Source organism: Parasteatoda tepidariorum, chromosome 8 (assembly GCF_043381705.1).
Source record: "Parasteatoda tepidariorum isolate YZ-2023 chromosome 8, CAS_Ptep_4.0, whole genome shotgun sequence".
Taxonomy (NCBI): Eukaryota; Metazoa; Arthropoda; class Arachnida; order Araneae; family Theridiidae; genus Parasteatoda; species Parasteatoda tepidariorum.
In genome coordinates this window covers 54012327-54040078 of record NC_092211.1, presented here as the reverse complement: position 1 = coordinate 54040078, position 27752 = coordinate 54012327, and the positions used below count along the sequence as shown (strand labels likewise).

The window sequence follows — 27752 nt, the reverse complement described above, 5'->3', positions numbered from 1 at the left end:
AAAAATTCTATAATTCCATAAAGGTTCCTATAAAAACCAATAAAAATTGTTTTCATGTTTTTAACTAATAAGTTTATCATTATTTAAGTAAAAGTAACTAAAATTGTTCTCTTCCTTGTATGAAAAATGAATTGTTAGTTGAATCCAATTAGTGAAATTGTTCTTATGTTTGTAACAAAAAAATTAATGTTAAAGGTATTACGTACTTTCTAACCTTAAACAAATTTTGGAATAAAAAAGCACAATCAATTAAACTTTAAATGCTAAGTTATTTGAACATTTAAAACTCTTGAGTGCAAGCGTTTCTACTCATACAAAAGCTGCAAATATTTTTTTGGTGCTGAGTAATTTGGGAAAGTGACAAATATAAAAGAATTGTGGTGGAATTCAATTGTACTTGTGATTGCCATTTTTTTTTTCAACTTTGGAGATTGTTGGGGGTAACTTAACTGACTTTTCGGTTGAAGAGCTCTTTTAGCCCATGTTTGAAAAGAATTTTTCTCCCTTCTATTTAACATTTTTTCTCCCTTGCTTAGAAGCGCATTCGTGCAATCATGAGTTTCAAATTTGCATGAGATCATCGAATAATCGAGTTTTAAATTTGAGTTTGAGTAAAGTTCTACAAAATAAATTTTTGCAAACGATAAAAAATTTTCCTCAGAATTATCCTTTTTTTAAAAAATAGCCATTTTCTTGTTTGTTTTTTAAAAAAAAAAAACTGCCAATTTTTCTTTAAAAAGGGCCAATTTAAAAATTAAAAAAAAAAACGCATAGCTAACTTTTTAAAAAAAAAAATTGCCTATTTTTCTTAAATAGCCATTTAAAGGAGCAGTATAAAGATGCTTAAATTGTCAGCGCACTTTTTGAATTTGATCTCTTTGAAATAGTATTATTCCTATTATTCTATATTTCCATTTAGAATTGTTTGGAAATGAAAAAATTGGATGAAAAGTAAGATTCTTTTTAAAAATTTATAATTTTGATTGATAGAGACCAGTGACAGCTAAGATTGTAAGAGTATTCCAAATAAGAATACACGCCCTCAGCAGATAAGTTAAGGTATTGATTGTGATCCGTTAAAATGACGTAACATAATAAAAATAACAAGTTTCATAGACGGCTGTGTCAGGAGTACAGTGAGCCCCACTTATTTAAAGCCCCTTTTGATTTTGTGCTATAATTGGACTCAAAGAAAACTAATGAGAATCAAACATGCGCATTAAGAAAGCTCCTATCCAAACACATATTTAAAATGAGTAATTCACACCCCGATCCACCCGGACAGGAAAAAATTCGAATAAGTAAAAAATATGGGAAAAAGTACCCCTTCATAAAGCCATTTCTGGTTATAGCCAAAATACCCGCTACATTTATGCAGTGTGTCCGTATTAAATTAAGTCACCTTTGTTTTTTGTCATAATTGGTTACATTATTTAAACGAATTTAATTTTACATGGCTAAATACAAAATGGGAGTGAAATCGATCGAACAATTCCTGAGAAATCGTATTTTAAATAAGTCGTGTTTTTGAAATTTGATTTCTTAAAAACTATTTGACCGATTTTGCCCAAATTTTGTATTTTGCCTTATAAAATTAAATTCTTTAAAATGATGTGAAACATTTTATAGCTCATAATTTAAAAAAAAAATTTCGACTCTCATTAAATAAAAAAAGTAAAAAACAAAAAAAATTTACTAACATTTATTTTTTGCACGGAATCTGTCTTTGGATAAACTACTTATAATCAAAATCCGTTGTAAAAAGTGCTTTAGTGACTGATTTCGTAACTTAAAATATCGTCTGCCCTAATCAATTAGCATATTTGAGATTACTTCTCGAACCATTAAGATTGAATCCTAGAACGTGAAGATCCCATCATTAGATCAAAAATTATTCAGAGTAGTTCCTTTATATTTTTTGAGCACTGCACAAGCTGTAATATATAACAGAAACAAGTTATTTGTCGCCTCTTTCAATGACAAAGATTTTTAATATATTCATTGCTTACAAGTCAATTTGTAAAATTTCATATTTTCTTCGTCACATAAATTAGATATTTATGAGAGAATTACAATTAAGCAATTATTCTTTTGAAATAAATTATCGTAAGTAAAAGGAAACGAAATTCATGTTAATCTAAACAGTATAGTTAACAGTATAGCTTTAAATCACTTCCTTAAACTTTACATAGCACAAATTTTCAAAATTTGAATTTTGCTTTTTCGTAAATTGCACCTCTTCTGACTTTTTAAAATGTTCAGGAATTTTAAAGCTCACAATTTTCAAAAAAAGCTAAATTGGAAAAAAATTTGTTCCATAGAATTAATAGGGTGTTTAGGTTTTTTTTTCCAGAGTAAGAGATATAAACAAAAATTTGCGCGATACTTCTTTATTGTATAATGTAAGAAAGTAATTTTTTTTATTAAAGATTTAAATTACTGAAATGGGATAGTACTATAAATACAGTAAATATCACAAGCATCACAAGAGGAGCACAACTATGAAAGTTTCTATAAAAAAGCAAATAAATAAAGGATATTTTCAGTTTTAATGATTTATATCAAAACACATAATATTATGCGGGAACAATATTTTTATTATTATCATAATAATTATTTTAATTTTATTTCAAAGCCTGTAGAACAATGTAAAATTAAATATGTAATGTACGTTTTCATTTTATTGATATCCATTAATTTACTTATAAAAAAAGTGTGTTTTTTTAATTAATTATTTCTTTCAAGAAAATTACTGTGCTTAGCCAGTTAATCATGTATTTATTACCTAAATTATTCACAAAAGAACAAAATATAAGTGACTCCATTTATTTCGATGCCAGATTTTCATGTTTAAATAGCGATTAAATAAATTAATTCCTTTTGTTTCAGTGTTTCTTTAGTTTAATAATTGACTATCGATGCATAGAATCTACATTATAAGAACAAATTAAGTCGCTAAGATGATATCTCATAATTATTTAATTATTTCGAGTTCCACATGACAAACGACAAGAAATAACAAGATATTTGTTTTCTTAAACGCAAACGATAAAGGTGTCTCAAACGAATTAGATCGATGATGATAATTCTCGTAGGTAAAGCTTGCATTTTCACCGGATGCAGACGATATTGGAAAAGATAAATTTCTTTTTCTAATTCTGACTGAACCTCCAAGCGATGGTGCATAATTGGAGCGTAATGACATGGTCTTGAAAGAAAATGTCAAAGAAGAAATGGGCCTCGCTTTTTAAAGTTTATTCAAAATTCGACATCTGTCGAGATTAAATGAATGCTCTTCTATTATTTCGTTAATCAAACTGACGTTTATTGTGAGTGATGAATAAACTTATTCCAAAGTAATTTTTTTTATTTAAGGCTTCAGAAAAGAATAAAAAAATTGGTTTTATTTTTAAAGTAGAAGACAGTTTAATAGTGCTACTTTTTTAAGGTGTAATTGCACTTGTTATAAAAATGGCATTAGCCTCACTTTCATGTTCATACAAGTGATTTCTATCCAATTTTAAATCTAGTACATCTCCAACAATTTGTGCTGACAAGCCGAGTGCGCTATAAATCAGACATGACAATAAGGATTTCAAATTATTAGCCAGTAAATTAGTCAAATATCAAAAGCANTCCTTTTATCATTTTCTCAATACATCTAGTAGTAGTTAAATCAATTTGTGCTGACAAGCCGAGTGCGCTATAAATCAGACATGACAATAAGGATTTCCCTCGCTAAGGATTTCAAATTATTAGCCAGTAAATTAGTCAAATATCAAAAGCATTCGACAATTTTCGAAAGTCTTCGCCAAATGCAAATCTTAAAAATTTTTTATGGTTAATTTTTTTCTCATAGAAAACTATTTACGGCAGTATGTTCCAGCATTTTATTATTTGGACCCAATTCTAATTGGTTATGCGGCTCATCTGCCAAAAATTACTGTTATCGAATTAAAAAACACTGATTTGTTTAGAAAAAAAATTCTGACGTAATTTTGAGGATCGAGTTAAATATGGTTTTTTCTTTCCAGTAGAAAAATATTATTCGCTAATACTTACGTCAAAACACAATTTTATTCGCCAACTTTACGACTTTATCGCATTTGGCAAGATGGCGAATACTTAGCGCGGGCCCTGAATAAGATTTTTAAAAAATTTATTAAGTTCATCACAATAATTGTGAAACTAATTAAAAAATCCTTTCTTTTCACAGGTTTCTACTACGTTGTTCCCCTTAAGTAAATTTGCAACGAATTAGTTCGAATATGGTTTTTCGAATACATTACATCGTATACGCTTCAATATTCGATAGTTATAGTTTAAACTTTCAAAAAATTTGCTAAAATATACTCCAGTATTGAATTCATGCATTCTGAGTAGTTTATTTATTTATTTATTTATTTGCATCTGAATTCAATAGCTACAAATGAAGATACTTCTTCAAAAATTGTAATACAATGTATTCAAATTTGGGCAAAGCGTAATTGATTACTAGTAGTCAAACTTGCAATCATGATTTAAAGCAAACATATTTTGCAGTTTCAATCGTAATCATGAATGTATGCAATCATAATTTAAAATCATAAATGTATAATCACATTTAAAAATATTCATTGTCTATGATTAAAAACAGTAATAATTTATTATTTCAAATAATTATTATTACTTTTAACTGTATATACAACTGCAATATTGAGAAATATTAATAATATTTTAGTATTACAATTGCATTTCTATTAGCTCTATATCTTAGTATGTACTTATTATCAATAATCAATCGTGATTAAAAGTGATAATGATTTACGATTGCATGAAAAGTTGATTGCAATAATTGATTACTAGTGGTTAATTAAATTTTGACCATTTCTAGTACTTATGCACCCTAATAAGTCACTCTAATTACAATGTCAGAAATTTTGGAGCCCGTTTAGACCTATAAAAGGCAGCCTATAATCTTAATACGCTGCCAAGTTGATCCGCATTATAGATCAAGTTATTCCAACTGAAACTTTATTAAACGGTTTTATAGTATCAACCTGAACCTAAATATTAACTTCAACACATTTTTAAGACTGTACCATCACAACTGCAATCGCATTCATGAATATAAGCAATCATAATTTACAAAACTTTTTAATCATAGGTAAAAATAGTCATTGTCAATTAATGAAAGTAATAATAATTTACGGTTTTAAAAATATTCAAGCGAAAAATGTCCATACACTGTAGAAATTTTGGAGCCAGTTAAAACCCTGTATAATGTAAATTTGCTGTAATCATAATATTGTGCCAATTTGGAGCAAGTTTACTGATTACTTTTATGATTGATTACTTGAATGATTACTTGATACTTGATTAGACTTTTATGATTTATTACTTGATTATGGCTAAAATTAAATGTAATTTGCTTCAATTTACCACTTTTTGAAGGGAGCCGCAAATTTTTTCCGATGTTATTATTTAAGATATCAACATTAAAAACTAAACGTTGATTTTTGTTTTTTAAGACTGTAGGATTCAAAATTTAAGTTTATAAAAGTATAAAATAATAACAGTATCAAAAAACTGTGAAAATTTTTCAGAAATTCAATAAATTTACAGGCACAATATCATTAAATAATATGGATATTTGATATTGCCAATAGTTTGAGATAGAATAATTTACTTGACAACTTGTTAATGTGCAATTTTGTTTACATCGAATTTTTGTTAAGGCGAGATTTTATCCGTGCTAAGTTTAATCTAGGTACCAATATCATTCAATGCGTAACAGCCAATATCAAATTCTTTCTAGAATTTTCTAAGAATTCCATGTCGTTTTTAGAGTAGAACAAGTTGTTGGCGTTGACAGAAATCGCCCTCCTCTCGAAAAAGATTTGTTTCTTAAAACCATCTTCAGAGATTACCGTTTCCGCATCACCGGATAAGGTTGGCAGTGTTTCGATGTCAAATGAGTAATTATTTGCTTATTTTGGACAAACTTTAAACATTTCATTGTGTTGCTTTTGATTACATAAAGATAAGTAATATCAGGTGAGAGGCCTGATAAGTAATATTTATGTTTTTAGTTAACACGTAAATAGGTCATGGAATGTTTAATGGAACTTTTTATGTTTAAGAATTAAATTATTTTACAGAACTTTTTATTTCAGAACTCTATGAGCAACATAATTAAAAATCATTTGGAAAATTTAATTTCTGAAAAAAGTATGGCATTTTGAATAATACAAATTACTAATTATTATGAATACTGATAATATGAGTACTTTCACGCAAAAATATGCATATTTCTTATCATTTAAAAACTTAATTACATAAAACTAAAATTATTAAAAAGTAACATTCATTTAATGATTTTCTCAATAAATAAAAATCTTTACACATTGAAACCCTTGAAATAATGGGAATAAGCATATTTTCTATCATTCAAAGATTAAACTACATAAAGCTGAAATTATTAAAAAATAACATTCATTCAATCAATTTCTCAATAAATAAAAAATCTTCGAAGCATATGCAAAAAATTCTAAAATAATATGAATATGCATATTTTCTATCATTTAAAATATATAAAATATTCCTTTTATCTTTTTCTCAATGCATAAAAATCTTTCAAACAATCAGTAATCTTTTAACTTCAACATTGAATTGAGTGCAGAAGAAAATCTATTTTTAGAGATTCCCTCTATATATCTGCCTTATAGATTTACATAAAATTCGAAAACCGATGCATAGCCCGTCAACATATTTGAATACGGAAGCCTAAGAAAAGGAGCCTTTTGGCAATAAATTCAAAGCAATTCATGGATTTTTTAACCAATAAATGGCCAATACATGGTTTCCTTAACTATCTTGGCGAAAACTCGTCTATCATGACTTGCATTTTTGATTTCTTGATGAACAGTGGTGTTCTGTTAGGCTTAAAGCATTCGCCTTCCAATGAGGCTAACCGGGTTCGAATCCAATCGATACGAATTCCGTATCCGGCTTGCACCGACCACAGTGCTGACAAGAAATATCCTCAGTGGTAGACGGATCATTGGTTAGAGTCCCCTTGCCGTCAGGTTAACAGTGAGAGGTTCTCGTGGTCTTCCTCTCCATGTAATGCAAATGTGGGTTATCTCAACCAAAAAAGTCCTCCAAGAAGGCAAATTTCCCAATACTCGATCCAGGAGTTCCCTTGTCTTCTGAATTGAATTCAAAATTACAAGGCTACGGAGTCGAACATAGTTGTTGTAAACCCATAAAATTGGGTCGGCTGTTCAGCGACAGTTATAAAATAAAAATAAAATACCCTCCGGCCCATTTTCAAAATTATTTTACAGGTTAATAACCCATTNTTAAAGTAGAATGGTTTTTTTTTTTTTTTTTTTTGGCCAATACTGATTCTTTTGAAAAAGAGCTTCTGATACGGAGAAATAAAATACATAATTTTGTTATTAATCCAGACCAACTCTCCATTAAATTAGTTAATGACTTGAATATATTTTTTTCTTCATTACACTGGAGTAGAAAATATGGACAGTTGGAAATAAATTATCATCTACAAAAATTTTTTTTCACAAGTACACTCTTAGAAAAATCAATTGAAAGTTAAACCATAATTGGAGTTGAAGTTGATAGTTGAACAATAATTGAACCAAAATGTCAGCCTCGTGTAAACCTTTATAGGGTGCTAAATTAAACCATATTTCTATTTAAATTTGTATCATAGTGCCGTGTGATCAAGTTTAAAAAGGATTAAATTACTGACATTTCTTAAATGTATTGAAATAATTTTACAATTACCAAGTACATCAGGATTAGGTAAGACAATACAAATGCATTATATTTTTAACTTTGCTACGTATTTAAAAATGTCCACATTGTTCTATGACTGAAAATTAAAATTTATGGCCTAAAAACTGCAATGTTATATAACAAGTGTAAAAAACTGCTCATTCACATGGGTGAAGGATTTGCATAAAGCTTATAGGATCTAGTAAAAATGGAGTCCCAACAACAAAAAGTTTAAGAAACCCTAACCTAAGGCAGTGGTCACCAACCCCCGAACCGTGGACTGGTACCGGGGTGCCTTCAGGGACCGAAATTCAGACCCAAGGCTCACCAAATTTTCCGGGCCCCTTACAAAATATTTTGAAATTAAATGACTGAAGAATAGTCCTAACCCTAACAATGGAAAATAATCTATTGATCTACATTATTCAAGAGAAGCATCCTAAGAAATTTTGCAAACAAATAATTGAAGATTATTTTACTTTGATAAAGTTTACGTATCTATAAATTAAAGCTAAATGTAAAACAACAAAACAATGTTATGTCAAAATAAAAATAGTTTAGTGGCCACAAACAATTGAAATTAGCGATTTTTGCTAAAAGTCACTGATTAGCTGAATTATTTTTTTATTTAATACATAAACCAGCACAAAGCTAGCCCACCTTTCATTAGACTTCTTACTAATTTTTGAGGCCCCTCAGAAATTGTGGGCCCTAGGCCCATGCCTATTGGGCCTAGGAGATAATCAGGGCCTGTATGCCCTAGGCACATTTAATTATTTTAATTTTATTTACTATAGTGTATTTTTCTCGGGTTTGTGCGATTTCTATGGACGAGAAATGAACTGGGAGTAAACTGAGATAGAAACTTTATCTGAGATGAACTTAAAATTAAGATTCGTCACCTAAAGCTATACCCATACCACGCTTGTAATTGTATTTTGTTCTGAAGGCATGTTTAAATGCAATTAAAATAAAATTATTAAATCTAAACCATCTAAAATAAAAACAATCAACAACCAACTGTCCTCAGTGAAATTATCATACGATGACTGGTCCGCGGACATAAAAAGATTGGGAAGCACTGGTCTCTAAGGTACAGATATTATGGTTTAACATTAAACTGATGTTTCTAAGAATGTAGAAATTTCTAGGAATGTGGGAATTCCAAGAGTGGGGTAATATAGAAACCGATTTTTCTAAGAATGCACTAGTTAAAGTTATCGAGAAAATAATAAGGTAATCCCTATACACCCTAGAGATACTCAGTGGGTGAAATAGGGGTAAAACCTTTAGTGCACATTCACCAAAGTTATACATGTGCAGAGACGATGTCTATCGTGAGGGTGCGCACCAAATTTGAGAAATTTCGTTGAAGACAAAACTTCACCTGAAAGTTTACTTTAAAGAGAACTTTAAGGATATAAATGAACACCATGCAAGTAAATACTGACAAGGGTAAAATGAAACTTCCCCAACTTTAGAACATTCGAAAGGCATTCTTGGCACATCGGTTCGAAGCACTAAACCCGAAGTTTACGAGTACCACTCCGTAGCTTCGTTTTAAAGACATTTTAAAACAGTGTTTAATAAAACAAATATTATTCTATTAAAGGCTACAAGAGTGCAACAAAAGACCTCGATGCTATTAGATTTAGTGTTTTTTCAGATATCATCACAGATCGTTTCGGCTACGTGATGATATCTGAAAAAACACTAAATCTAATAGTTGAATTATGATAGCGATATAATTTTTGGAATTAATTTTTAAAAAAAATGCTGGTTACCATATTTACTTTTAGATTTAATTTTAAACGCAATATTAAACTTATTGAGCTTATTTTTAAAAGGTATGTCTTAGACGCTGAAATTAACCACAGGACATTAATGATCAGGACAGGGGCGAATTCAGAAATTTTTCCTGGGGGGNTTTTGGCTGGGGGGGGGGTCATAGACTCAGATTCCCCCCCCCACACAAAATATATTGGTAAAAAAATTTTTTTTTAAATATTTTTTTTTAAATAAACAACTGGGGTTTTTAATGCTAGTCTTCTCATTTATTTTTTTCAAAATTATTATTTTTATTTTAAAAAATTAATTTATTTTATTAATAATTTTATTTTTATTTTTAAAAAAAATATTATTTTAATTTTATTTTTTCAATTTGGGGGGGGGTCATGATTCCTATGACCCCCTGCTAGATCCGCCACTGGACCAGAATCGAAATCGAACTTTAATTACGTGGACAGAAAATCGTGTGCACCTTGGCAGTTTGAGATCTTTAAATTAATAATACGATTTTTTTTTTTAAAAATGGTTAATACATAATTTTTTTTTTTATTTCAGTCTTCACTAAAGGCATTTTTAGTTTATATTTAATAGCGATTCCGCAAACAAATCTACCGGGTAAGACATTTTGTGACTTTTGAGTTATGATGAGATTTTATGGCCGGTTCAGCTGCTAAAAATACACAAACACTGGATTGATCCTGTCTGAATTTATATCTCACAACTAAACAAATAGCTACATCGTGGTGTTGATTCATTCTTATGTATGCATGTCTCATATTATAGGAGAAGTAGATCAGTTTGCTTAAACCGAATTTATCAGGCGGGAAAACTTATTTAACTGGAGCATTCATTTTCGTTTTTTTGTATTCTCGTTATTTGTTTGAAATTCATTAAATAATTTCTAAAATAAGAGTTTTAAGTCTGTAGTCTCTCATTATTTACTGTTTCTCGTCTTCTGAATGGTTTACTTACCATTTGAAAAGACAAGAATGTGGATATCGGATGTATTTTATAGTTAAATGTTTGGTTATCATTTGTAAAATGATGTGGTATACATGTTTTTCGTCTTCTAAATGGTTTACCTACCATTTGAAAAGACTAGAATGTCGATATCGGTTGTATTTTATAGTTAAATGTTTGGTTATCATTTGTAAAATAATGTGGTATACATGTTTCTCATCTTCTAAATGGTTTACCTACCATTTGAAAAGACTAGAATGTCGATATCGGATGTATTTTATAGTTAAATGTTTGGTTACCATTTGTAAAATGGTGTGGTATACGTGTTATCGTGAATGAGTGAAATCAAGAGAATGTCGACTTTCATCGGTGAATGTCAACAATCTCAAAGTCGCTTTGGAGAACGCCCGAAATATTTGTTATATCCGAAATGATATTAATTTATTCGTTGATATTACTATATTTATTCGATATTTTAATATCTACTGAGGATAGATTAGAAGAAACATCAGTGTTCGGAGTACTGGTTAAATGCATAGTGGTCAGTGCAACTGATGTTAAAAAACATTGATGTAGGTCATACCGGGCAGTTTCACTGAACCTTAAAAAAAACATTTATGTAGGGCATACGAGGCAAATGTATACCAGGCAGTGGCACTATACTAGATCTAGTATAATATTTCGGACATTTACCAGAGCGACTAGATGATTCTCAACATTCTCTAGTGGAAGTCAACAACCAACAATTTCGGCCCTTCACGATAACATATATGTATGGGNTATTAATGTCTGATAATTTCTTTTTATGTTGTTTAATACCTTACTATGTGTTGTATATTGTGGGTAAGTTTCATAAAATTCCATGTGTAATTTCTTGAGTTATCGCGATTTTTGTGAATTTTCCTTAATTTATGATAACCAGTGTAGCTTGATATGTTATAACATGTTACCGTGAATGAGTGAAATCAAGAGAATGTCGACTTTCATCAGTGAATGTCAACAATTTCAAAGTGGCTTGGGAGAATATCCGAAATATTTGTTATATCCGAAATGATATTAATTTATTCGTTGATATTATTATATTTATTTCATATTTTAATAACTGCTGACGATAGATTAGAAGAAACATTAGTGTTCGGAGTACTGGTTAAATGCATACTGGTCAGTGCAATTGATCTTAAAAAACTTTGATGTAGGTCATACCGGGCAGTTTCACTGAAAAAAAAAACAATTATGTAGGACATACGAGGCAAATGTATACCAGGCAGTGGCTCTATAATAGATCTAGTATAATATTTCGGACATTTACCAAAGCGACTAGATGATTCTCAACATTCTCTAGTGAAAGTCAACAACCAACAATTTCGGCCATTCCCGATAACATATATGTATGGGTCATTTTCAAAAAACGTACATTTTTGATGTTACATGACTTTCAGTAATTTTAATTGCAGAAATAAAATTCAAAATTAAATTTTTAAGCTATCAAATTAATATACTAAGTGTTTTTGTAAATGTAAATACACAGAAATAAGTATTTTAATAGTAATACCTGGGTAAGACATATACTAACTTTGGATATATATAAAACATATACTATAAATATTTGGATATGTGATAAACGTTAAGATAAGTCTTTAATTTAACTAAGTCTCTGACAGCCTAAGTCTAAGGCAGCCTGGTTGTGAGACGTTGGACTCACGTTTATGAGAACAAGAGTTCGAATTCAGCCTGCCGTCGTAGTAAATGGTGACTGTTGAGCGCTAAATCTGTCGGGTTACAAAGTCCTCCATGTTCCCACTGAAAATTTCATTCTTTAAATTGATGTAAAAATTTCGATTTCTAACAATTTAAATTTTGACTATAATTAAAGCATGAATATTTTTTTGCTGCTGGAAATTATTTTTGGATAAATGAACTTTATAGTTGTGCTTAAAAATTTTCTAATTATCTTTATAAGTTATATTCTTAAAAATTTTTAAAAAGTAAAACCAACATTAAAGGATCCAAACTTCAACCGATCTCCTGACCAAACTACTGGAACTATATTGCTACCCCTATATTGTGAGGGTCAGAAATTCAATTCCGATGGAGAAATGTATGTTTATTCAGAGAAAGTACGTTTTTGTGTCTGATTTCTCAACTTAAAATATCGTTTGTACTGGAGGTCACCCTCTTGATCCATTAAGATTGAGTTCTAGTATAGTCTGCGTGTGGAAAGAACTCCTTTCCCCTTTCGTCTGAAGCAATGGCGGTGACTATGGTTACGAGGTTTATTTATTTCAAGTATGAGTGCAGGGTCGATATTTAAGATAGGTTTTGGCTCGAGTCGAAAAGAGAAAGGAAATCATGTACGAAAGATGCGCCCCTCTTTAAAATGCTCTATTTCTTCTAAATCGTTAGTTACATAGACTTGATTTTAGTCTGTTCAATTTATGCAAAAATACAATGAAAACAATGCATCACTTGTCTAAATAGCAAATTTTGAGTTTCCCTTTCTTTTCCTCTCAGTTAGATAAAAGTTAAATCTCACCTTAGGGATGATAGCAAACTTCAGACATCGCCCGAAATCCAAACTTTTAAAAAAATTTAGAGATTTTTTCTAATTATTACCGTACTGAGTCATTGCATTGAGAAAAAAATGTATGGTCAAAACTATCAGAATAGGGTAAAATTTATTATGTTTCTGGTTCTACGGGAACACCAAAAAGTTTGGAAACTTTAACCGAAGCGCTTTGGTAATGATCTTGGCAAAATTAGCTAAAAATATGGTTTTATAATTCGATAAATTTGGCAATTATAAGATGATACCTTAGAGCATGTCATAAAAACAATTTATTCGGTTAAATTTACTTTGCAGCTTTGTATTAAGATTGTAGGAATAAAAACTGTAATTTTAAGAACCAGAATTTCCGGTAAACCGTTAACATAAGATCGGAAAATTTCTAAATGCATGGTTTAAATACTTTGGTTTAAATGTTTTGGTTTTATTAACGAGAATCATGCTTTTTTTTTTTTTTACCAGAAATGTTACCATTTACTACGGTTATTTTACCTGAAGTTCTTTCTGCGTACGGTCTAAAACTTTTGATATAGTGAACGAAATTCCACATACGAAAATGTAATCCTAATAATTCAAGAATCTTACCCTTAATATGCTAATTAATTTGATTAGATGATATTTTAAGTATAAATCACAGAGGCAATCACAGAAACTTACTTCCTTTAGTAACATTTTATTCAGAAAAAAAAGTTTTTGTGTCCAATTCTGTAACTTAAAATATCGTCGGCACAAACTAATAGGCATTTTTAAAATTAACCCCCTTGAACGCCCCCTTGAACGCTGCCTTTACTTTTTATCATTAGATAAAAAGTTACGGAATCGTTCTTTTTTTTATTTTGCGCACTATATATAAAAATTAAATAACATAAATCACTTTTATCACTTGTTAATACAATATTAAGATAAAGAAACATCCGAACCAAAACAATACATAATTCTCACATATTTTCATTTTACAATCACACGCTTTTTGAGACAAGTAAAAAGTAGAAAATGCATATCGGCACGTAACCGCCAAATGCGTCACGTGACTTTCTCCAAAAACACGTGGTGTTTCTGTCTGGGAAGAGAAGGAAAACACGAGCATCACAAGAGTTGTTTTCAAAACACGAAAGAAGGTGGACGCGTCACTTTATGCGCTCCGTCTGTTCCGAACTGTGTGTTGTTTTTACTGATGCTGAAGATGGAATAAAACGAATCTGTGACTGTAACTTGATTATGTGTTTGTTTTATGATAAGGAATTCATTTGAGTGAAATACGGTGAGTCTTTCATTTCGTTTTCTTTTCCATTTGCTTTAAAATTTTAAAAATAACTGTTTAAAATTTTCATCGTATCATCATAGTTCAGAGACTTACTTTTTTTTGAAATCAGGTATATATTATGTATAAATGCGAAAGTGTCAGAAAAATGCTGAAAATTAACTAAATATAAAAATGTTGAAAACTGACAGAATGTTAGCTTAATTATAATTAATTAAAAATGCCTCTTGCACAATAATTTCTTTTTAAATTTATGGTCTTAAAATGAAATTTAGAACAAGCATTATTTGAAATATTTTTAAATTTTAATTCTAAAGTGTTCATAAAACTGACTATTTTGTGTTTTTTTATTTATAAAAATTAACATTTTAATTTTTTTTTAAAAATCTTTCAGGTCATTTTCTTCTAAACATTATTCGTTAGCAAGGATTTAAAAATTTGAAGTTATTTTTTACAAAAAATTTAGCGCGAGGAACTTTTTTTTAAAAGTTAGGTGTAACTAAAAATTTATTTTATTTAATATTTGCTTAATTTTTTTATTACATGTTTAAATATAAAGTACCTAATATAAATAATCTTTTGCATAGTCTAAATTTAAAAAAATGTGTAACAGAAAAATACACGCTATTCAAAATATCAATAAATTCTGTTGTTAAAACTTAAATTGAATTGTCTTTTAGTCGCGGTTCTCTCATTTCTCTACGTTTAATAAAAAAAAAGATAATTTATGTACCTTTCTGTTATGTAATGGGAACTATCATTAACCAAGTTTATCATTTTAATTTAATAAGATCAAAATATAAAAATAATCTAAAGTATGTTTTCTTTTAATCGTTTCTTTTAATCGACTTTAATCAGGAAATTACTGCACTTTTTTTATTTTAGCTTAATAGTTTATTCCATCTTCACCATTACATCAATAACCAATTGCTGAAACTTATAAGTTATTGCCCATCTCTGTTAGGTCTTGAGAATGTGCGTCTTTGTTTTGAGGGCTCCAAACATGCCCTTCTTTTCCATCCTTATAATTTTTAAAGCTAATGAAAATTTTCCATTAGTACATTTCTTCTTAGAACCATAGAGATAACTTAGTAATTTATTTAATTAAAAATTATAGAAGGATTCGAGAAATTATCGAAGGATTCGATGCATCAGTGTAGTGGCGCATGTAGACATAAACAATAAGAAGCTCATTTTTAATTTTTATAAAATCGCGTTACTTCAGGATATAATCTAAACCTAATAAAAGTTATAAAAAGCAATTCAATTATTACAATGACTTGTGAAGAGCCGCTGCGGCTTAGGGGATAGAGCGTTCGCCTTCCAATGAGGTGAACCGGGTTCGAATCCCAGCAATGGCTGGTCGATACGAATTCCGCATTCCGAATTTGCACCGACCACAGTGCTGACATAAAATATCCTCAGTGGTTGACGGATCATGGGTTAGAGTCCCCTTGCCGTCAGGTTGACCGTGGCAGGTTCTCGTGGTCTTCCCCTCCATGTAACGCAAATGCGGGTTAGTTTAATCAAAAAGTCCTCCAAAAAAGCAAATCTCTCCCAGTACTTGATTCAGGAATTCCCTTGTCTTCTGGAATGGGTTCAAAATTACGAGGCTACGGGGTTGAATATTAGTAGTCGTAAACCCCATAAATTGGGTCGGTTTTACAACGACGGTTATGTAATAAAATAAAAATTACTTCTGAAGTAGACAAGAGCATATATTCCCCGTTGATAATAGAATTTTTTTTAAAAATTAAGTCTATTTGTATTCTTTTTTTTACAATAAATAAATAAATTAAACGAAATAATTAATTATAATGAAATTAAATATAAATATTAAAGAATTTTTAAAGGGTAAAAGAAAAAATGAATTTGGAGATTAAAGATTTGGTTTCGTTGTTTGAGAAACTGTATAACGTTTTGATAAATCGAGGAAAGTTCTTATTTATTATTATTTACAAGGTCATTACTCTTATTTTCGTGTTTTTGATAAATATTTCATTCAATAATCAAGCAAATATCAAAAAATATTTCTAGTTTTAAATTTTTCCGAAGTTATTTCTTGTCAACCTGTTTATTTGGAAACCTTCTCACAGAGAATAGATTATTATTCATTTTAATTTTGCTTTGGAAAATGAGTCGATTCATAGTCAGTAAATAGGCTGAGAAACTGACTATTTCTCATAATAATGTGTTTCATAATTTATTAGTTGAAAAATATGCAGAATTTCTTTTCAAGATTAGCTTCCTTCCATAGCTGACAATCGTCATTCAAAGAAGTATTTGTAGAGATTATTTAAACAGCCGATCCATGCCCAAATTTCAACTCCGTATCCTTGCAATTTGGAACCAAACCTAGAAGACAGAAGCAGTCTTCGTGAAGAACTATTTGCGTGAAACTTCCTCCCGTATGAGTTACATGGTGAGGAGAATTACAAAATCCTCTCACGGTTAGCCAAATGTATCATAACTAAAATACGTCTACTGCTGGGCATATCTTTCATCAAGCAAGGCAGTAGGCAAATCAAACAACCATAGCCGAGATTCGAACCCGAGTTCAATCATTGAGCGGTGGGCCTTCTGTCCTCTGAGCCATTCCAATCTAGATTAAGTTCTATTATTATTGCTAGATGAAGCAACTACCATAAATAAAGTACTTTTTGATTTTATGATTTTGTTTTTAACGGCTTGTTTAACACTTTGGCGTAGATAGGAGACCGGTGTTTTTTTTTTTTCTTTTTTTTTTCTGACGCTCTAATTACAGGCATAAGTATTTTTTGATATGTTTTGTTTATTAAAAAAAACTGTCTAAAACGTGCTAAAAAATCAGTTCGGATATCGGAATCATAATTTTTCTAAAATATAAAATCCAAAGACAAAAGTAGTTTAATATTTTTTTTTTCATTTATACTAAAAAAAAACTATCTATAATTGATTTTTTCAAAAGAAATTTCGATAATGCTTAACTATTTAGCTTAGATCTAAATAACTGCAAATAAGTGTAATTAATTTAAAAAACTTATTATTTGGAAGTGCTCTTCTGTTTGGAAGATTTTACCTTTAAAGCAGAATAAGGCACCAGAGCTTCATGCTGTATTTCATAACCATAAATTATTAAAATACTAAATATAATACTTATTTTGACCTAAATTAATGCAAAATAATGAAAAAAAAGTATGAAAATATGTTATTTGTATTACTATTTGTGTATAGTAAGATATTTGTGTTACTAGCAAAGTCTAGTCTGCTTCAATGTCCACCAGTTAATCCTCATATGTTTTATATTTGGAGGAATTATCGAACAAAACAAAGAGTTTAATTTTTTCAACGAACTCGATTATTTTTACTAAAAAAACTGATCCCTGTTTTCACTGCATTAAATCCTGTCACAACTAAAATAATCCAATCTATGATACTGAGATGCTGCTGTTGATATTTTGTATCAAAATGTATCAAGATTATCGCGCGTAAGGGCATAGAAAAGATTATTTATAAGGAATTAAAGATAATTAAGGCATTGTTTGTTAAAATGATATCTTAAATATTTTCTTAAGATAAATGTTATTTTAACCCTAACTTGTTTTCGATTTTATCGTCCAAACTGTAAAAAGAGCAAAGATCGTAAACTTTTTAGATAAGATTTTTGTTCTTCGAGAAATTCTTTTTATATCTAACGGACGGGTTTAACGAATTCATTTCCGTTTCTTTATAATTAACCTAAAATGAGATAAGACATTTATTACAAGTTGAAAACGCTTCAAATAAACAACCATAATCTTAGATAAGATTGCGGAATTTGTTTATATTTTAACAAATTGTTCTTTCTTTAGTCGTAAACAGAACAAATAAAAGATGCCTATCTTTTGAAAGTGGAAAATCGTATTTTAAAATTAGTTTTTGTCGTGAACTTTTAATTATAAATGTATGTATTTAACAGACAGCATAATTCTCACTTTAAAGTTTGGTTTTCTTTTAACATAATTATACATTTCATTAAGAAATATTCGCTTCATATTAAAATGACCTTTTTTTAGTTGTTCTGATTCCTCTTGTAGTTTTGAAGTTTTATTTCTTTAGACTACAGTATATTTTCTTCGATTCTTTGAAATTAATAAAAATTATATCATGAATAAATATGAAAGCATGTAATTAAAATTAAAAAAAGGACGTTATTTCTTAAAAATAGTCTGGAAAATTACATTTTAGAATAAGTTTTTTATCGTAAAGTTTTAATCAGAAATATTAGGGGGAACGGGAAGTAATGTTTCAGCGCATTAAATATTCGTTAGTCTTAAAAACCAATTAATTTTTTTCCGATTCATTTTCGAACCGGTATAGAAAGGTTGTTGCTGACGAGGGTGAATACATTAAATTAATTGATAAAAATAAAATTAAAAATATTGATTAAAAATAAAATCTTAATAAATATCAAATGCATCGAAACGTGTTTCCCCTAATATAAGTATTTAAATAATTTTATCTGTATGGTTAGCTGTATTCATATTTATACAGTTCATTACAAATTGTTCATCTCGCTTTAAACTGATTTTTTTCTTAGTTATTCTAATTGATCGTTTGATTGAAAATTTTAATTCTTTATTCTGAAAATTAAAATTTTCAGAATACATTAAAAATATTATCAAAATTGATGACGAAAGATGCAACTAGAATAAAAAAAAAAAGATAAAGTTAGTTTAAAATAAGTTTTGAAATAAAACGTCGAAAACGTCGTTGAAAAAAAGTTTGAATTAAGTTTAAGCTCTAATTATGTAAAAAGTGTTGAACAACATCTGTTAATAAAATATTATTAATAAATTTATAATTTTCAAACACATTTCAATTTCAATGCGTTAAGTGACAAAACGCATGATTATCGAAATTTTTATGCGAAATATTTATTAATAGCATCTGTTGTTGATCGGTATTTTTCGATTAAGAAATTTTTTTAAAAATGAAATAAAGTGTCCTTTCAACGAAAACTAGAAAATTGTAAATTGATGCAAAATAAATTCATATGTTCATATATTTTTTTAAAAAAATGTTAATTTGGATATTAATAGAAGATATTTTGCGTTCAAAGTGGTACTAATTTATATCAGTAATTCCAGATTACTACTAATTTATATCAGTAATTCTAAATTATTACTATTTTATCACAGTAATTCTAGATTGCTACAAGTTTATATCAGTAATTCTAGATTACTACAAAATTACATAAGTAATTCTAAATTAGTTTATATCAGTAAATCTAGATAAACTAGTTTGTATCAGCAATTCTAAACTAGTTTATATCAGTAATTCTAGTTTATTACTAGTTTGTATAAGTAATTCAAGAATGCTATTAGTTTAGATCAGTAATTCTAGATTACTACTAGTTTACACCAGTTATTCTGGATTACTAGTTTTATATCAGTAATTCTAGTTTATTACTAGTTTACATCAGTTATTCTGGATTACTAGTTTTATATCCGTAATTCTAGTTTATTACTAGTTTGTATAAGCAATTCAAAAATACTATAAGTTAGATTAGTAATTCTAGATTACTACTAGTTTACATCAGTTATTCCGGATTACTAGTTTATATCAGTAAAGTTATATTACGACTCCGCTAACAAAATGCGAGAATATCGCCTATAATATTAGAATTAAAAAAATATTACTTTTACATTAAAATTTTTTTATACATTTTTATTCTATACTTCCTTCAGTAAACACAACGTTTCTGTCACTTTAGATTAGTAATTGTTCTAATTAAAAGTATCTTAAAGCAAAATATATTAATGCTAGAGAAGTTTAGATCAGTAATTCTAGATTACTACAAGTTTACATCAGTTATTTTGGATTACTAGTTTATATCAGTAAAGTTATACTACGACTCCGCTAACAAAATGCGAGAATTTAAAGCAAAATATTAGTGCTAGGGAAGTTTGTCGCAGAAAGCCCCAAAAAATTCTTAATTAATTAAAAGCAGCATTGCTATGTTCCTGCAATTATTTATTAAAAATGTACACAACTGAAAAATTAAAGTCACAAATTCGAAGTGGTGTGTAGATCCGGTGTTGATAGACGTCGGCGGTACCTTACGTTATCGGTTTCCTAATATTTATATACGAGTTGTAGCTAGTTTCCGGACTGCACTTCCGGCACCCAACAATCAACTTCCGGAGATGAACTACATCCAGGTAGAGACAAATAAAAAATAAAAAAGGTTGAGATCTGATTTGCGATGAATGAGTCATCTACCTGCCTCGCTGTCTCTTTAAACAATCTCGCGGCTATATTTCTAAATTGTTTACTTAATTCGTTTTTTGGCGTTCCATCATTCGTTTTATATTCGTTCAAAAATAGCTTATTTATCTGGATTATGTCATTTTTATTATTCTTTAATAGTTGTATAATTTTACAAGGGGATACTGGGCTTTGCTGACCAACCCACACGTTTACTATGCAATTATTATTTTTTTCTTCTTGATAAACAGTTAACTCCATCGATTAAAAGGTCATAAAAATGTTTTATTGTCATTAAGAAAGGTTTGGCTACGCAGATTAAGTTCCTGATTCCATTTGGATAAACTTTTTGAAACTAAATCCTTTTGTTCGGTTAATGCATCTTCATCTTCGATTTTTTTAAAATGCATATTTAATTGTTTGTTTACTATAAAAACTCATTAAATGTTTTTCGCTAAAGAGATTTTTTTAACAATAGTGCAAAAGTCAATTCGTAATATTGTTTAACAATTTTAAATGGTTATTTTGTAATTATAATTTTAATGGCATATGTTGACTGGCGACAATTTAACTGTTAAAAACCGTTCTTTTTCGAACTTTTTCCGTATATTTGACACTGTTTTTCGACAAAAAAGCTTCTGTGTTTCACTCTGAACATAAACGGATTAAAACTGTCAGTTCAAACTCAAATTTTTTCCGTACAGTTAACGTACGATAACTTTATCTTTTCTGAAGGGCTGGAATAGCCTGGTTGGTAGAGTGTTTGGCTCATGTCCAAAAGGCTTGAGTTCGATCCCCGCGGATCGAAGACTCCACGTGTAGTAAATGGTGACTGATGCACGTAAAACCTGTCGGGGCACAAAGTCCTCCATGTTTCTATAACAAATGATCATACCTCTGGGGGCACTAAATTGGAGATTTATCGTTCTCTGAATCAGGTCAAAATTTCGATCTGTGGCTGAATAAATGGATGTATGAATGACTCCACCCTGTAAATGGGCTGCGACGTATGTGTGGCTAAAGTCGTATTTTGGCCATAGATAGCGCCACTGAAAAATAGGAAGCGCAAACTCGGCCTTAAATTCGCTTGGTTTCACCAAGCAGGCTTGCTGGTATTGGAAAGTGGCATTAGAAACAACAGCAACCTTTTCTAAAGTCATTTTACGATAATTTGCTATACTTGCTCTTAATTTTCCGCTGCATTTGTAAATATTTTTTACTATTAATAAAACTGCGATTTGACTTTACAGTCAAATTGATACTCTATATGATTATTATCTTTCTTTAGATATAAATACTATTACACAACAAAGCTGCCAGTTTAAAACCGTTAATTTTACAGGATTTTTTTTTTACATCGTAAACATAAAATATATTATTAAAATTTAAGTAATGTAACTTATTTCCCAATTTACAATTGTAAAACGGCATCTATATATCTTTATCATAAAACGGTAAGAAAATTTTGAGTATTAAGGGCAAACTTTTCTCATAATAAAGGAAATCCACTTGCGGTTTTAAGTTTCTAATTTGAATTATAATAGAAATCAAAACGGGATAATATCAGAGAAAAGCATTAAGAAGAGATGATAATTATATAATACCCTAGCAAATGATCCTAAATAAGGGATAAATCAGTTTACAAGTTATTAAAGTCATTAAAATGTTACTTAGAATCCTCTTCTCCTGTGATCCTTAATTATTTGATGAATTCATTGCATTAGAACTTGCAATAAAATATGAAAATATGAATTTGGGACAAAAAGTATAACGCCTGTTAAATCAGAATATAAAATTCATTTTCAGAAGTTTGAATACATATACATGTTTTTTTATAAAAAAAAATTCTATTTTATATATAAAAAAAATTTCTTTTTTGTTATAGATATTCTATGTTTTTTATGTAACGTATTTCACATAACTAACTCAATTAATGCGCTTGTGATTTAAATTTGTTCCCATTTATAATTTTAACAATTCCTTCTTTAAGATTCTTATTTTTTTCCATTTATGATTCTAATTTGTTAATTAAATTGATTATCATTTATTTCAATTTATATACCAAGTGTTATTTTAAATTGCGTTTGAGTTCCTGATTTAATTAAAGCTCTTGTTTTCCAAATTAAATAAGCTTTGCTGTAATTTACAATAATTCTACAGATATTTTTCTCCTAAATATTATTCGACAATTATTCGATAATTCGACTTTTTTTTCCTCTGTAGGTTTCTCGTTCAATATCGGTTTTGCGAAAATAATAAAATAATTTCCAGAATTGTTTAAAGGAAATGTTAGATTATTAAGTTAACAAGTCTTTATGTCAAAAGACCATATCTCTCCAGCACCTGTAAATGACATGAACAGATTTGAAGTTTGTTGTTTTTGAACACTTTACTGTTTTTGATTTTTGTTTATTTTTACTTTTGCCAAGGTAAAAAACTGATTTATGATGTTTATGTACCATAATTTTTTTACGATATTACCATTCGCTTAGTATTAAATCGCATTGAAGTTTGGTAATTATCAAAAGTGAGTACTAATATATAATACTATAATATATAAATACTATATCATATAAATATTATAATGTATTGAAAGGGATTTTATTTATAGACTACGTCAACCTTCATCTATCAAAAGGTACCTCAAGATAGAATCAAGTTAACATGTCTTATATACTAGTTAATCGGTATTCAATATTTATAGTGGTAGTTACGCCACATTACTCCCCTTCCAGAATTTTATCTGCGATAGAATTCGATGAACGGATACCACTAGTTGATTCATGCTGTTTATTTATATCAATTTTGCTCATTATACTTTTGTTCTTCATTTTTTGTTTACAGCATTTCTCTCATTATTATTTTTTTTCTTCGTTTTTTTTTCTTTACAGCATATCGCCCATTATATATTTTTTTCTTTTTTTTTAATTAAGTATTTCCCTCATTATTTTTTTTCTTCATTTTTGCTTATTGACCGGGAGACTTCATTTAATTCACCAGATTTTTTTTCTTCCTTTGAGCAGTATATTTTTAAGCAAATCAACTGTTTAACCCCTTCCTTCTTGCTCCCGTGAAAATGACGGGGTGAGGTTTCGCCCTCTATTTCTCGCTCCCGTGGTATTGACGGGCTGGAGTGTTCAGTAGTAACGCGCCAATAAGAATAAAACTAATTCATTCTTTCGCCTGGAAAACATTTTATTTCTCATTTCACACACCAGAGGGCAGGACCAGGATATTTTTAAGGTAATTGTAGATAGTTAGTTTACTTTAAACTAGATGTCAGCACTAATCAAATACGTAACACAAATACAAAAGCCCAAAAAATAGGACCTTTTATGACCGTTTTCTTGAAAATTAACCTATCGATAAGGGGTTAATGTGGATCATCCATCAATATTGGCAAGTTCTTATCACGTCCAGAGGTCACCATTGAAATGGGATTTTATTTATAGACTATGTCAACCTCCATCTATCAAAAAATACCTCAAGATAGAATCAAGTTAACATGTCTTATACACTAGTGAATTGGTATTCAATATTTGTAGTGGTAGTTACGCCACAGTATAACCACTGTAAAAATTAATAACAATAATTATTAATACAGTGAAACCACCAGGAAAGACCACATTTATGTAGAGTCCTCTATTTTCGACCACTTCTGGGAAAAACAGAATTTTTTTATAGACTTTGTGTTGAAGAAAACCTTTAGGAGAGACCATCAAAACCTTCCCAGCGACCGGGCAAACCTCTGCACAAACTGCAGATAGAAGGTCAAATAAGGAAACACGAAAAAATATCTAAACAAAAATGTTAACAAAACAAATAAGTAGATTAAAACATATTCGAAATATTTGTGTAAGGCTCTTATTTAGAGAGTTCTTTTTAACGATCTGTGAAAAAGATCTACAACTATCATGTTGCAATCAGAGTGCACTAAAGGCGATGCTATCAATGATTTATTTTTTGAGTTGAAAGTTAAATTCGAAATAAAAGGTATTTTTAGAAAAAAATTAGCATCTCAAACAAAAAAACATCCTAAATCTAGTTTTTATAATATAAAATTAAATGCAAACTTAAACAAAAATATATTTGTTTATTTATTTAAAATAGTTCTATCATTCATAATTGGTAAATTTGATTTAACGCATAATTATATCAGTAGGGATCAATTTTATTCCTGCTAAATTTTATTTATCGATCCGGTTTTTATGCCGCCAACACTAGTGGAATTTCGGCACCAAGAAAATGGCGTTGACTAAAATTAAAATCGTTTGCGAAAATTCATGTAACTTCGATAACATTTTGAAGACAATGGAGGGAACGCCTAAGAACGACAATCCTCCATTAAATATCATTTTACTGTAGAACAGAGAGTAGTCGTTCCCGAGAGGTTTTACTGTAGAAATAATTATTAATAATTAATCTGGTCATTATTAAAATTTTCTAGCTTCTATTAATAGTTTATGCTTATTATTTCGTATACTGATATTAGTGAATAAAAAAAAACGTGCTAATGATTATTAATGTGCTTTAATCACGTTATAATTTATAATAAATTATCAATTTCGCGATTAGTAAAAACCAACTTTATTACTTTAAACTTTTCGTAATGATTGCTCTCCCCAAAAGAAAGTTCTTCGTCTCAGAAAGAAATAAAATAGTCGCAAATTATTGTTTAAACCTAGAAAAATAGAGCTCTATTGAAACTTATGAATCATAACAGTGCAGGATCGAACTAAGAGCTTTAAAACCTGTTTGATTGCCTAGAAAAACAGATATAAATGCTCTTATTTCATTTTTTATTCTATAACCGTCGTTGAAGAGCCGACCGAATTTTCAGTTCACGACTACCAATGCTCAACTCCGTAGCCTTATAATTATGAACCCAATGCAGAAGACAAGGGAACTCTAGTATCAAGTATTTGGAGAAATTTGCCTCCGTGGAAGACTTNACAACCAACTCAATTAATGCGCTTGTGATTTAAATTTGTTCCCATTTATAATTTTAACAATTCCTTCTTTAAGATTCTTATTTTTTTCCATTTATGATTCTAATTTGTTAATTAAATTGATTATCATTTATTTCAATTTATATACCAAGTGTTATTTTAAATTGCGTTTGAGTTCCTGATTTAATTAAAGCTCTTGTTTTCCAAATTAAATAAGCTTTGCTGTAATTCACAATAATTCTACAGATATTTTTCTCCTAAATATTATTCAACAATTATTCGATAATTCGACTTTTTTTTTCCTCTGTAGGTTTCTCGTTCAATATCGGTTTTGCGAAAATAATAAAAGGTTTAATTTCCAGAATTGTTTAAAGGAAATGTTAGATTATTAAGTTTACAAGTCTTTATGTCAAAAGACCATATCTCTCCGGCACCTGTAAATGACGTGAACAGAATTGAAGTTTGTTGTTTTTGAACACTTTACTGTTTTTGATTTTTGTTTACTTTTGCTTTTACCAAGGAAAAAAACTGATTTATAATGTTTATGTACCATAATTTGTTTACGATATTACCATTCACTTAGTATTAAATCGCATTGAAGTTTGGTAATGATCAAAAGTGAGTACTAATATATAATACTATAATATATAAATACTATAATATATAAATACTATATTATATAAATATTATTATGTATTGAAGGAGATTTTATTTATAGATTATGTCAACCTTCATCTATCAAAACGTACCTCAAGATAGAATCTAGCTAATATGTCTTATATACTAGTGAATTGGTATTTAATATTTGTAGTGGTAGTTACGCCACATTACTCCCCTTCCAGAATTTTATCTGTGATAGAATTCGATGAACGAATACCACTAGTTGATTCATGCTGTTTATTTATATAAATTTTGTTCATTATATTTTTGTTCTTCATTTTTTGTTTATAGCATTTCTCTCATTATTATTTTTTTTCTTTCTTCTTTATAGCATATCGCTTATTATATATTTTCTTCTTCTTCTTTTTTTTATTAAGTATTTCCCTCATTATTTTTTTTCTTCATTTTTGTTTATTGACCGGGAGACTTTATTTAATTCACCAGATTTACATACATTTATTTTTTGATACATTTATTTTTTGAGTTGAAAGTTAAATTCGAAATAAAAGGTATTTTTAGAAAAAAATTAGCATCTCAAACAAGAAAACCTTCCTAAATCTAGTTTTTATAATATAAAATGCAAACTTAAACAAAAATATATTTGTTTAAAATAGTTCTATCATTCATAATTGATAAATTTGATTTTACGCATAATTTTATCAGAAGGGATCAATTTTATTCAGGCTACATTTTGTTTATCGATCCGGTTTTTATGCCGCCAACATAAGTGGAATTTCCGCACCAAGAAAATGGCGTTGACTAAAATTAAAATCGTTTGCGAAAAATCATGTAACTTCGATAACATTTTGAAGACAATGGAGGGAACGCCTAAGAACGACAATCCTCCATTAAATATCATTTTACTGTGGAACAGAGAGTGGTCATTCCCTAGACGTTTCACTGTAGAAATAATTATTAATAATTAATCTGGTTATTATTATAATTTTCTAGCTTCTATTAATAGTTTATGCTTATTATTTCATATACTGATATTAGTGAATAAAAAAACTTGTTAATGATTATTAATGTGCTTGAATCACGCTATAGTTTATAATTAATTATCAATTTCGCTAATAGTAACTTTATAGCTTAAACTTTTCGTACTGACTGCTCTCCCCAAATGAAAATTCTTCTTCTCAGAAATAAATAAAATAAGTCGCAAATTATTATTTAAACCTAGAAAAATAGAGCTCTATCGAAACTTATGAATCATAACAGTGCAGGATCGAACTAAGAGCTTTAAAACCTGTTTGATTGCCTAGAAAAACAGATATAAATGCTCTTATTTCATTTTTTATTCTATAACCGTCGTTGAAGAGCGACCGAATTTTCAGTTTACGACTACCAATGCTCAACTCAGTAGCCTTATAATTATGAACCCAATGCAGAAGACAAGGGAACTCCAGTATGAAGTATTTGGAGAAATTTGCCTTCGTGGAAAACTTTTCGATGGAACTAACTCGCATTTGCGTTACATGGAGAAAAAAAGCATGAAAACCTCCCTCAGTTAGCCTAACGGCAAAGGTATTCTAACCCATGATCCGCCTACCACTGAGGATAT

The 27752-nt window shown here is 29.1% G+C and overlaps 2 protein-coding genes across 2 annotated transcripts in view; both read left to right on the top strand.

The window, feature by feature from the left end:
• Positions 1 to 11677: 11677 nt before the first annotated feature.
• LOC107455003 (GMP synthase burgundy) overlaps positions 11678 to 27752 on the top strand; it is a 222637-nt gene continuing 206562 nt past the window's right edge. The window contains exon 1 of the mRNA XM_071184011.1: positions 11678 to 11682. The gene's annotated coding sequence lies outside the window, so the exon portion shown is untranslated. The remainder of the gene's footprint in view (positions 11683 to 27752) is intronic.
• Positions 14183 to 27752, top strand: part of LOC107455008 (uncharacterized) — a 145946-nt gene continuing 132376 nt past the window's right edge. Inside the window, exon 1 of the mRNA XM_016072399.3 lies at positions 14183 to 14354. The gene's annotated coding sequence lies outside the window, so the exon portion shown is untranslated. The remainder of the gene's footprint in view (positions 14355 to 27752) is intronic.